Genomic DNA, 13,925 nt, shown 5'->3' with positions numbered 1-13,925 from the left:
AGCACTATCAATACTAGCTTGTTCGAGCTAAATCAAGCTTTCTAGTTCCTTTTCCATCTCCTTCAAGTAGTCATTGAGTTGCAACACCAAGTTCATCATCTCTTCATGATTTTTCTGGCTTTCCAGGACTTCCATTGTTTGTGGATGTTGTAACTGAGGCAGCTTCAGCTATTTCTTGAGTGCTACAATATCCTCATTCTTTCTCTTGATTAACTGTTCAACAACTTTGATTTCCTTTGGTTCATGGCCCAATTCAATAACCAGGTCCTCCAAGGACTTTATCCTGGTGTCTTTGGCCCTGGAGGAAGCCTTCTCCAGTTTATACTAGGCTATCATATTGTCCAATGAATCTTTCAATTTTAATGCTGCCATGGCCATTGCTATGAGGGTGTAGTAGATCATTTCTCCAGCCTGTTTATGGAATTATATTTGATATATGGGATGAACATCCCTAGCCAAGACCTCAAAGTTGGTCTTCTTGGAATTTGTTGAGGTTTTGGGTTGCTGTACAATGGGTTGTAGGAATGACACCTACATTTTTCCTTCTTTGATGTCAAAGGCTGACATCAATCTGTTCTGGTTTGGTGGTGTCATCTTTAGGTACTTGGCATATGTGTCTACCTTCAAATTTTCATTCCTAATTTTTATTTCCTTGAATCATTCTTTGATATATGTTTCCTTGTCAGTTGGCCTGACAAAGGAAGACACATTCACAATCTTTTGTCTCTATATGATATGTATGTTGGAAGTAGATGGATATTGTGTTTTTGCTGATGCAGCTATCTCTGTTGTCTATTTACTTCTCTACCCCATTTCCTAAATGTTAATGATTTCTTCAGATGCAATCTTTTCCTCTTGTTCAGACACAGGATTCAATTTGGGCCTTTTGTTTAGCTTGAACTACTGATGGCAGAACTTGATGCTTCCTCCCTGTTTATTTTAGGATTCTTCTCCTCATTAAGAGGGGTCTGAATGACAGGAGGGATGTTAATTGGCTCTCCCATCTCTGGAACCTGTACGAAAGAGCTTTGGTCAAATTGTTTCTCTAAATCAATCATGGTGTTCTCCACATCCACCATTGTGTTGTCCATGTCAATCAATGTATTCTCTACCCATTCTGACTGATTAGAATACTATTCAATGTCAGGTCTTGGGTAGTGGATTTAAGGACCTAGCTTGACCTTTTGTCTGATCTTGTTTATAACCCCATGAGGGTCATAATTCCAAATGAAACTATTCTTGAATTTCAGTTCCTCGAGCATCTTATCAGCCCCAACTTTAGCTTCACTGGTGTTGCAGATGAAAGGTCCCATTTGGTTTTTCATCTTGAATTGTGTCTTCTTCCTAGCAACTAGGAAGTTGACCTCATCAGCACCTATCATTTGCCTAAAGTATTCAAGGGAAAATATCCTCATGGGGAGGTATTTTGGCAATTTGTAGAGGGCTAGCTCATAGATATAGATCCTAATTTTAGTGTGATTCTGATAGAGGTACCAGTCTCCCACTTTGCTATTCTTGGCTAATTACAGTACTCTTTTAATTTCTAGGCTGATTCTAGGCTGAGTCTTAGAAGTGAGCATGCTAATAACTGGGTGTACAAAAGAGTCTATTAATTCTTTGTATGAGGTGGAAAACTGGTGGACCAAGGGTGTCCAGAAGATCACTAATCTTTCATTTCCCTTGGTATCCAATTTCTGGATCTTCAAAGGGAATTTATCCATCTGGTAATAGATGAACATATGAAACAACATTGAAGAGTATTTGAAAACTCTTTTAGTGAGTAGTCTAGTGATCTGTTCATGCATTCTGTCTGCAATGAAATGGGCATAATCATGCAAAATGGAAGGAGGATTGCCTGGAGAAGAAATGGACAAGAAGGCCATGATGATCTCATCCACAAACTCATCTGATGTCCATCTTATGACGCATGAAATCACGGTGATAATTCTCCTGCCAATCTCTGGAAAAATAGTGGCAACATAGGGTGGAATGTCTTTGGGAGTATTGCACTCCTCAATGATGAAGCTATGACATATTTGTTTGATCTTGTTTGGGCTTAGTGTGATGTATATGTCCAACAGGTGTCCAATGGACAAAGGAGTCAAATTAGGACTAGGCTGGATTTGTAGCATCTGATTGATGGATTCACTAGTAATTGTGAATAAAATATCATGGTTTGGTGCCTCAATAGCCCTATGGCTTGGAACATAACAGTCTTGGCAGAAATGTATTATGTCTAGGAATGGGTGGACTTCTGGGAATGTATTCATGGGGATATTAGATTCCCAAAGGTTTATATCATCATCATTGTTTAGGAGCCTATCTTTGGCCCAGAAGTGGATTCTGAGAAGGTGGCGTGGGGTGGTTGTATCTTTGATTTGGAAGTCTCTGTCTGCCAGGGCCAAGTGGTCAATGTCTAAATGAGGGGTTGTCACTGGTAAGACGTCTAGAGATGTATGGTAAGACATTTCTATAATAAACTATGGAAATTTGGGTTATATGGCTATTGGAAGTGAAGTTTTGACAATTATGTAACAGGAGTAGGCTATCAGCAGTTGGCAAGTAGGTGTTTTGGTATTTTAGGAGGGGGAATAGCCTCAATTTACAGAGAATTCAATTAAATTCATTTAATTATTTCATGAAGTTAGTGTACATTTTTTAAATGAGAGGGGCTTTTTGGTTTTCTGCTCAAATACATGGAATTTATGGTCGGGGCTGCAAACTAATTTTAAATGGAGGTTTGCAGAGTCTTCTACAACTTTTAGGTGTACTGTGGTGGTGTTTTGGAAGGTATATGAGGGTTGGTAACTGGTTGCAGGAGCTCTGAGGGATCTGGTGTGCTTCAGCAGTGCAAACGGGCGAAAAAGGCCAAAAATGGGGTATGAGGGCTTTTAACCGGGAGCAGTTAGAATTGGCGGGGAAATTATATGAATAGTGGCGGTTTTGCTTTATGGTGGGGAGGCGGTATTGGAGGGTATCACACCACTTATGAGGGTTAGGCAGTATTTTTCTGAGGGAACATGATGTATGCGAGAGGCTGACATGTAGCAAAATGGGCCCGAGCAAAACCACCCATATCACGTGCTCTCGGGCCGGTAAAGGTCGGGCATTGAGTGGGCGCGATATGGGCAAGGGTTGTTAGATCGGGGGGTGGATGATCCAATGGTTGTCACATGGTAGAGTTGCACGGTTAGGTGACGGGGAAGAGGTCAACAGGACCCATGGGATTAATTACAGTTACGTGTAATTAACCCATGATTAACTGTGGGCTTATGAAATAATGTGGGTTTATGGAATATAACAGGTGAAAATGAATTTTCAGAGTTAATAAAGTAATACGGGGACGAAAATAAAGTTAGGATAAGAAGTTTAGTGGGTTTTCCGAGGTTTTTAGGGAATTTAATACATGGAAAGTGATTTTTCCAAGGGGAAAAAGGGTTTCACACTAGGGGAAAAGGATTTTTGGGAAGGGGGATGAATGTAGAAGGTAAATTAGCTAGGGAATGTGTGAAACCAAGGGGTAGGAGTCAAAATGAATGGAAATGGTGTCTTCACAAGCCATGAAGGGGTAAATGGAAAATTAGTAAGTATATAGTGGGGGGTGAAATGCAATGAAGGGGAAGTTAGGAAAATCAGCTTATCAACATGCTTTTCACTTTGATAGCTACTCCTTCACACTGAAACACATAGTTAAGCATGATAGTAGTGCCTATGCTTCAAATTATTTGTATTTCTGCAACCTTCCTTCTACTTACTGTTTTACTTACCCTAGCATTTTTTCTTCACTTTGTTGGGTGCACTTAAGCTAGAAAACTCATTTCTTTCCTTTTTTCTTTTATGAAACAAACTATCTACTTCTAACCTTATACTTCCAAGGGCTCAAATTAAACTGATGAGCTCCTTTTATTTCTCTACCTATCTACTAATCTGCCAAGATTAAACTCTTTTGTCATATTTTTATCTCTAACTATAAACCTAAAATTTAAAGCATGAAATAGTCAAGATTAAACAGTTTGACTATCACTGGTTGTGGCATATGTGACAAGCTACACACAACCATTATTTAAGACAGTAAAGTAAAGAGTACTGGCACTTGGACTTACACACTTTCATGTTCATATTTTTTCATTTTTTGATCTTTTCTTATTTTTCTTGTCCTCTGATATTTCTTTTAGGACATACCCTCTTTACATTTTTTTCTTTTAATATGGAAAACATTTGCAGAAATTAAAGGTATGTAAACTATTACAAGACTTAACCTCAGCCAATTCAAAGTTATGAATCCTACCACTATAGGACTCTAACAGTGGTTGCACATGGGGATCAAATTTCCTAGTGAAATTTCAAGAACTCTAAAGACCAGTAGCCTTTGAATTGTGACCGAAATTACCTTGTAAACTGTCCTTCTTTGATTCTCCCTTATTGATACTTATGACAGTGAATCCTTCAAAGCTCAGGGCCTTCTCTCTAGGCTTCAACTTCAAAGGATTACCATCCAATCCAATCTACACTCTGCAATGATATGTACAATGATGAAAAGTAAAGTGAACTATTGTGAGTCAGTGGAAAAATAATGCTTCAGTGTCCTACCATTAACAGGTCCACCTGGTAGATCTGATCCATCTATATTTCTCAAGAAAAAGGAATTGTTGCCTCTATAGCCATAAAGGACGTAAGGCCCCTACCACAAAAAATCAAATTTTCCATGCTTTCCTTTGTCTTCTCTCCTTGAATCCCACTTAAGTACTTTATCTCCTATATAAAAATCATCTACATTAGTCTTTTTATCAAAGACATTCTTGATTTTTTCCTGGATTACCTGTGATTTTACATATACTTCTTCTCTGGTCTGTTGCAGGTGTATGATCTGATTTATTCTTCTTTGAATATCATTTGGTTCCCCCTGTAGTTCCTGGATGATCCTCATCATTGGCACTCCCAAGGATGATGAGAAAACTACATCCATCCCATAAACTAGCTGATAGGGTGATGTTTCAATGGACTTCTTAGTAGTTAGTCTATCTGCCCATAAGTCATTAACTAACTTTTTGTTCCATGTCTTTTTGTTATCTTCCAACAATTTTTTTATTAATATTGACCAGGCTTTTGTTAGATGACTCTGGTATTCCATTACCTTGAGGGTAATAGGTTTTGGAATGGCCGAGAGCGATGTGATATTTGTTACAGAAATCTATCATTCTCTTGTATTTAAAGCCAACTGCATTATTAGTAATGAGCTTCTGGGGACATCCAAATCTTGATAGGATATTACTCTCTAGGAAGGAGATTATGATAGTGTATGTGGCTTGCCTTGAAGCTGTGGCCTCTATCCATTTGGTAAAATAGTCAGTGGTTGTCATAAATCCACTTGTGCTGAGCTGAGGAGGCTGGGTGTATTTCTCTAATGAAGTCTAACCCCCATTGTTGAAATGGCATTTTAATGGAAATTGGTTTTAGAGGCAAGGGTAAAAGCTTTCTCTTTCCTTCAAATATCTGGCATTGATGACAGAAGGTCACATGTTTCATAACCCTAGCAAACAAAGTAGGCCAGTAAAAACCAGCCCTCAGAATTTTGTCAGCAATACTCTTCCAGTACAAGTGTCCTTCACAATCCCTTGCATGAAACTCTCACATGATTTTATCAGCATCATTTTTCTATAAACAATTCGAAAGAATACCAATACTTCCTTTCCAAAACAATGCATCAACTATAATACAATATCTTAATGATTTCATTTTTAAGAATCTAGCTTTAGTTCTTGTCAATCCAAGAGGAGCTTGTAAATTTTGTAGTACAAATATAATATCTGCATACCAGGGTGAATCAGTAAAAGGTTCACTAATCGGTGGACTCGCCATACCTTCCTAGTCATCAAGGGCACTAATGAAGTTTATATCAAGGGCCTGACAGTTCGATTCAACCATGAGTTTGGCTAAACCTTGGCCTTTGATAAGCTTAGTTGGCTTTATCTCTATGTCATATTCCAATATTGAGGCAATCCACTTGCTTCTTTTGCCTTCAGGCCCATTTTGTGTCAAAATATACTTAACTATAGAATTTGGAACATAAGCAATAATGTGAGAATACATAATGTATACTCTAAAGTATTTGATAGCCTTTACTAAATCTAATGCTTGTTTTTCCATGATATTGTATTTTTTTTTTAACAGGAACGATTAGATTGATATATTACTTCTTGGCTGAAATGCCTCAATTTAGGTTACAAAAAGGGAGGAAGGGCTCAGATTTCGCCTCATCCAGGAACTGTATAACTATCCTCCTAAAGATCCTGCAAATTTTGCATTCTATATTTCTTGCAGATTTCTCTATCTTTCCTAATTTAAAGATGAAAACAAACTTCTTTAATAGAAGACAGTCAAACATTTTTATCGGATAGCTAGGGGATGGGATCCCAACCTTCTTATCCGTCTCTTATATACTTTCCGAGAGGAAGGAGAACCACTTTATTGGCTTCGATGTCTGCTTGTTTGTTGTTATCCCTCTTTATGTGAAGAAATTCCAAATTCTGGAAGGAATATGTCAGGGAGTTAATTCTGCTCAGAAATCTAGATAGTCTTAAATCTCAGGGAGAGGAGTTGTCCATAATGGCCTTTATAATAGTCTGAGAGTCCCCAAAAACAACTGCATCTTTGATTCCCAAGGTCTTGAGCACCTTGAGCCCCTGGAGGAGAGCTAGAGATTCAGCTTGAATACTGGTATTAGTGCCCACTCCCCAAGCATATCTAGCTTCTGTTCTACCCTCTACACTTTTGATAACACCACCAGCTCTAGATTTAGCTGGATTGCCTTTAGCTACACCATCAAAAAGGAGAGCTTTCCTCGCCTTTTTGATGCAAATTCAGCAAATTCTGTGTCTTTAAGGCGGATTTGCCAAGGTTTTAAGGGGGGGAGAGGGGGCCTTTACTTTATCTGAAAATTGGAGATCCATGGAGGCTCCCCAAACTATTTCTTGTTCAGTGAGATCCGTCATGTCAATCTGGTCTCCCATGCAATCTTTGAGGTGGATTTTAATTTTAACCCAGGTTATCTTAGAAGCGCTCTTCTTATCCTTAAAAATCCTTTGGTTTCTTTCCAACCAGATATGCGAGCAGATTAATTTGGGCAGGGTGAGCCATGCATCTTTGATTTGGGGGTTCTGAGCAGTGCCACCAGGGTACATTCGCTTCCAATTAGAGAACAGTTCTGAGCAGTGATTGAGGGGCGAAATTCATGCTCCATGGGCCTAAAGCTTCCTTCCACAGATCTGCAGCAAATTTACAGGACAACATCATGTGGGAGGCATTTTCCTCTTATTCCTCACACAGTGAGCAGCGAGATGGCCCTAAATATCCTCTTTTCCTGAGCCTATCTTCTGTCAAAATTCTGTGATGACATAATAGCCAATAGAAGGAGTCAATTTTGGGCAGCGTTGTTGATGACCAGATCCCCTGCCAGGGCCTCGGATCGGGCGGTGCATTAGGATAGCGGGAGAGTTGGATATATCCCTGCGAGACAGTGTATTTACCAGGAATTAACCCCCAACCTCAGCTATCTGCTTTCCTTCTGTTCATTGAGGCTTTGCCTTTCAGGAGGGAGAGAAAAACAACGTAGTCATTGATAAGATTCGGTGGCACCTCTAAGTGTTTCCATCGTTGCCAATCATCATTTTCCCAGAGGGATAAATCCCACAACATTTTGATACCTACGCTGTCCATCCAATCTTTCAGAGAGGCTAAAGATTGGTCTTCAGCGAGCGGCTCATTGCCCATGATACTGTCGTCCCAAATTTGAATGCGCTGACCATTACTTGGAATCCAATGCGCATATTGCTTGATCAAGGTTGAGGTTTTTTCGCACAGTTTGTGTATCATCGAACCTGTAATTATCTTTGGATTGTTCAGGCAGTGTGTTCTCTGCCCACCATAATATTTTTTCCACAGAGAAAGCTGGGCCCAACCCGGTTTTGGAGCGATGATCCTCCATACCAATTTTGCACCCATGGCTATATTTTGATTGCTGAGATTTTTAAAATTTAAACTGCCTTCCATTCTGGGTAGAGAAATCATGTTCCAGCTTATTAAGGGCATTCTCTTTTCGTTAGCTTTGCCACCTTTCCAGAAAAAGTTTTTTATGTAAGCCTCCATCTTCCTCATTATGCCAATAGGAGCCATCATCATTGTTGCCTGAAAAATGGGTAGACTGTTCAAAACTGCTTTTATTAGCAATGTCTTACCTGCTAGATTGAACCAATTATATCCCCAGGATTGAATGTTAGTTTTGAATTTTTCCAACAGAGGTAGCCATTCTCTACTGAGAGCTCTAGTTTGAAAGACAGGGTGCCCCAGGTACTTGGATGATGTCTAAGAAGAGGTGGCTGTGAAGCCAAAACAATTAGAAATGGCTTGGAGTGATCTGACAGAGGTATTCCAACAGAAGACATGGCATTTGCCTTTGTTGAGCTTGCTTCCTGAGTCTGCACAATAGGCATTCACTACCTCTTTAAATCGTTTGGCCAAGACCAAAGAGGCAACACCCAGCAACAGAGAGTCAGCTGCGAATAGTGCATGATTTATTATTTTAACTCCTTTGGCAATGCTTATTCCCATTATTTCTTTCTCTCACTATTTTCTATTCAAGAGGAAGCTTAGATCTGAGGCTTGGAGGACAAAGAGCAAAGGGGAGAGAGGACACCCTTTCCTCAGCCCTCTTAAGGCTTTGAAAAAGTCTGTGGCTCTCCCGTTCACTAGAGGGGCAATCCATGGCTCACTGATGCAAGCCTTGATCCATTTGATAAAGTTATGCCCAAACCCGAAGTTGTGAAGGACATCCAGCAAGAATCTATGCCTCACCCTGTCAAAGGCACTTTCAAGATCGAGTTTGACGACCATTCCTTTCTCTTTCTGGGCCAAGCTTGAATGAATCACCTCTTGAACCAGGATGTAGTTGTCCACAATCTGTCGTCCCTGAATGAAGCCCCCCTTATTCTCTGAAATAATGTCAGGGAGAATTATTTTCAATCTGTTCGCAATCACTTTTGTTATCAATTTATATCCTATATTGCAAAGGGATATAGGACGAAATCTGGAGAAGGAGTTGGTGCGTCTTTCCTTTGGGATAAGGGCCAGGAAAGCCGAGTTAGTGCTTCCCCCTATTTTCTGACAGGTTTGAGATTTCCGGAGCATTCTGCATAAATCTTTTTCGACTATCTGCCAACAATTCTGCAAGAATCTGGCAGTAAAGCCATCTGGGCCTGGGGCCTTGTCCAGCTCCATAGAGAAGAGGGCGGATTTGATTTCATTATTTGTGACTTGTGCTTCTAAGAACTGATTCTTTCTGATAGATATCAGCGTGGGAACCTCATTTACAATCGATGGAATTTGACCCTGCCCCTCTATTTCGCTATATAGATTTTTGAAATGGAGGAAGGCCGCATTTTTTATGCTTTGAGTGTCTCTATGGATGATGTTCTCTTCCTTGATTTCGGTGATGGAATTGAAATTTTTCCATGCTTGGGCTTGCTTATGAAAGAAGGATGAATTCCTATTGCCTACCTTAAGCCAAAGCCTGCGAGATTTGATCCTCCAGTACTCTTCCTCAGCCAGGCTTACTTTCAACAGCTTGTGCTAGAGGTCCGCCTCTTTTTCGAGAATTTCTTTGTGATCTCTTCGTTTTCTGAATTAAGATGATGGATCTCTAGCTGTTCTTGTAGCTTCTTCCTTTCCACTGCAGGATTTGGGAGAGATTTTGCCCAAATTTTTAATGCAACCTTCACTCTCCTGAGCTTCTCCTCCCATACAAAGAACGCAGAGCCATTGAGTGGTTGCTTCCAAGTATCTTTTACTAAATGCAAAAAGGATTGTTCCTTGATCCATAGAGGATTGAATTTAAAAGGAATGGGGCCTTGATCCCAGTGAGCCAAAAGATCGAGCTTGATGGGCCTGTGATCAGAGACACTACAGGGGGGAATATGCATTCTAGAATCTAGACCAAGAAGAAGAAAATAACTTTGAACAAGAAATCTGTCTAACCTTGCAGTGATATGGCCCGAACCGATTCTTTTGTTAGACCAGGTGTATTTTCCCAACGAAGGTTTGATGTCGATCATGTCCCAGTCCTGGAGCAGATCCTCAACCCATTCTCACGCTGGATCCCTTACAATTCTCCCTACACGTTTTTCAGCCATAGTTAAAGTGAGATTTGGATCCCCAATGATGATGACATTTGCTAAATCTTCAGAGTCTGTCAGTTCTCTAATAGAATCCCAACAATTCTTTTTTTCTCCTGTACTGACTGGGGCATACACATTGAAGACACAGAGGGTCTCATTTGAGTCAACGTGCTTCAGTTTTTAGAACAACCAATGAGTATTGGCGATCTCTTTCATCCTTGTGAACTTGTTTGCATTCCATAGGGTGCCCAGGCCTCCTGAGGCACCCCTGGCTGAGACAACTTGCCCCTCACTTCTTTTACACAGATTTTTGCCGATATGGAGGAAGGCCTTGTCCTCCATTTTAGTCTCCTGGATGAGGAATATGTCATGATATTTAGTTTGTATGAAACTTTTGAGAGCTTCTTCTTTAATTTTTCTCTCCATACCCCTATAGTCCAGGAGATGATCCTCATCACTTGTTTTTGGAATGGAGAGATCCTTTAGAGCTCTGGGGTGGGTTTCTATTCATCTTTGGAGTTTTAGCCAGGAGTTTCTCGAGGGTGGGTTGAATTCCTTGCATTTTGTCTTTGTAGGTCTCCTGCTCTCTTTTCTCACGAGCAAATTTTTGGCCCCTCAAAGATCTTTTGGCTGAGGTTTGCGATTCACCTATTTCACCTTCTTCTTCTGAGTCCTCTGAGCCTTGTACTTCCTTAGCCTCTTTTGAGGGTGCATCTTCCATTCTGTCTGCTTTACTATCTGATTGCTTTGGTCCTTGGGGGGGCTCTTTTTGGGGCGATCCTTCCTTTTGTGTCTCCAGATCTTGGATTTCCTCTGTTGCTGAACTTAGCTGTATAAATTTATTTCCTTTCTCTTCCATGTGCCGATTTTGAAACCCTGATCCTGTTTGGAAAGCTTTCCCATTAGTATTTCCTGTTCTAGGGGCTTTGCTTTTGGTCCTTTTAACCTGCGTCCATCCATCCTCTTTGCCTTTCTCTACTTCAGTATTTTTTGGGCATCCTCTAGCGAAATGACCATAGACTTAGCACTTCCTGCACTTGAACGGAAGTTGTTCATAGTCCAGCTTTTGAACATGCATCCAGCTTCCAACTCTGATCTTTATTGCCTCAGGTAGGCCAACCTCGAGGTCAACTTCAACACAAATTCTATCACAGTAATATTGATCTTTGCTGTTTGCTCGATCAATGACTTTACCCATGGTATTTCCGATATGCTTAAGGGATTCCCAGTTCCAACAGTGCATTGGCAGGTTAGGTAATCTAACCCACACAGGGACGGCAGTGGGCATGTCTATTGCTGGATCGAAGTTGGGCATCCATTTATTGAGGTACAGACCCTGGGGGCCCATGAAATAGGGTCCATTGCGGAAGATCAAATCCTTATCTTCCTTTTCAGAAAATTCGAACAGGAAGAAACCCTTCCCTAGGAAATATGAAGTGACCTTGCCTAGTTCCTTGCGACTCGGTTTTCTGTGGATTTGAGGGAGGGCCAGAGACCTGTGAACTGTCCCACCAAGGCACGCTCAGACAGGGAAAGGGCAACCTGGATCGGTTTCTCAGGAGGGAGCGAGATTTCTGGGATATCATCCAGGCGTTTCACAAATTTCGAAACCTCAGTTGCTTTCTTTTTTGGCAGAGAATTCAAAAGTTTAGCAAAGGCCTCGACTTCGGCAGGGGGTCGATGAAGACTCCATGGGAGGAGCCTTAGCTCGATCGGATCGAGCTCACCTAAACCACGGCGGGCATAGTCAATCTAGCCTGCTTGGTGATGCGATCTGTCTGCTTGCAGGGGATGTGTATTCCTTGCTGGCTGATGCACCACTCAGGAGAGCCTTTGGGCGGCCACAGGGCCGAGAAACCTCAGGCGCAGATGCAGAGCGGCGTTCGGTTCAACGCAATGATCTCCAAAGGTCAAATGTTTGATATGATATTGTATTTTAGTGTGGCATCTCTTAAGGATTTACTAAATAATGTTATTGGCTATTAATATCCTTGATTGTTCTTTTGTAGCAAGACTATTGCAATGGTGTGTTTCGAAGCAAAAGAGAAAATAATAAAATCTTTGTTAAAGTATGGACTTATCAAGACTGGAGTCTTGGTTAAGACTTACTTGATAGCTTCAAAGGACTATTTGGCCTCCACTGTCCATTTAAATACAAAGTCATTTCTAAACATGTTATTTAATTCCCTAATTAATTTTGCTATATTAGAGATGAATATCCTGAGAAAATTAATCTTACCTAGAAATGATTGTAACTCTCTAATGTTTCTAGGATGGGAGATAGTCAAAATGGCTTCTATTGTGGTAGGATCTATCCTAATCCCATCTTTTGATATGATGTGTCCTAACATATTTCCCTCCTCTAGACTAAAGAGTGTCTTTTTAGGATTTAAAGAAATCCCAAATTTCCTACATTTGATGAATACTCTCCTTAAGTGATCTAAGTGTTCATTGTTAGATTTGGAGAAAACTGTAATGTCATCTTGGTACACAACTAAGAAATCATGGATCTCCTTTGCAAAGGAAATATCCATGGCTCTCTGAAAAGTGGCACTTGTGTTCATTAGTCCAAATGGCATCTTCAAATACATGAAGGTACCCCATGGAGTAGTAAAAGCAGTTTTGGCTTGATCCTCTGGTTGAACAAAGACCTGGTTATAGCCAGAGAATCCATCTAATAGTGAGATTTTGGAAGAGCCAACCACCCTCTGAAGGATATGGTCCATTTTTGGTAAGGGGTAGTTATCTTTTAAAGAGACCTTGTTTAGATTTCTAAAGTCTACACAAAGTCTAATTTCTCCAGTCTTTTTCCTAGTGGTAACTAAGTTTGATATCCAATCTGAGTATCTTATGGTGGCTATTATTTGAGCATCAAACATTATTTTGACCTCTTTTTCTATGGATGGCATAATAACTGGGTTTATCCTCCTAAGTTTCTATTTGAAAGGTTTCTATTCTTCTTTCAGAGGTATTTTATGTTGGATTATGCTGGTGTCATAAGATTTTAAGTCTTCATAACTCCATGCAAAAACATCCTGGAATTCTTTAAACATATTAATATATTTTACCTTTTCCTCTGGAGGTAAGGCTTTAAATATATTAATAAGCTTTTGATTATCCTCATTTCCTATATTGCACTCTTCTATGTCTGCTCTAAGAGGTTCCATTTTGGGTTTCCTAGCTACATCATTAGAGTCAAATAAATCTTCTAAAGGGACATGGACTTTAGGAAAAAAATTGTTTTCAAATTAAGGATCTCTATATCACAATCCATTATTTCATCTATTTCTACATTATCTAAACTATCTATTTCTACTCTAGAAAATTTAGTAGGTTTAGCTATGTCAAAAATATTTACATCTACATTATTTTCTATGTCATTGTCTATACTTGTACAATCTGTGTCTATTCTACAGTTTTGAAATTCACCCTCATTGTTCATGAAATTGTATATCTGGGAATCCTGGGAGAAAATCTGCCAATACTTTAAGTTGTCTGGGATGACAGGCCTATGTTAGACTTCTACTGTGTACTAGTGGTTGGGTTGAAATGGTAATTTACAAGTACTAGCAAAAGTAGCAAGATTGTGGGCCTGCATGTTTTGACTTCTGGGGATGGCAATAAAGTTTGTTTCAAGGAGGTCTTTGGTGAAATCTAGAAAAATTTCCCTATGTTGACCAAGCCTAGGGTTGTTTACAGAGTACTCACCATTAATCTATTTGATAATTATTTCAGAGTCTCCCATTATGGAAACTC

The sequence above is a fragment of the Pinus tabuliformis genome, chromosome 4_1, assembly GCF_031772625.1.
Source record: "Pinus tabuliformis cultivar Carrire ecotype Pingquan chromosome 4_1, CPIR1, whole genome shotgun sequence".
Lineage (NCBI taxonomy): Eukaryota > Viridiplantae > Streptophyta > Pinopsida > Pinales > Pinaceae > Pinus > Pinus tabuliformis.
Note: the sequence above shows the minus strand (reverse complement) of the source record.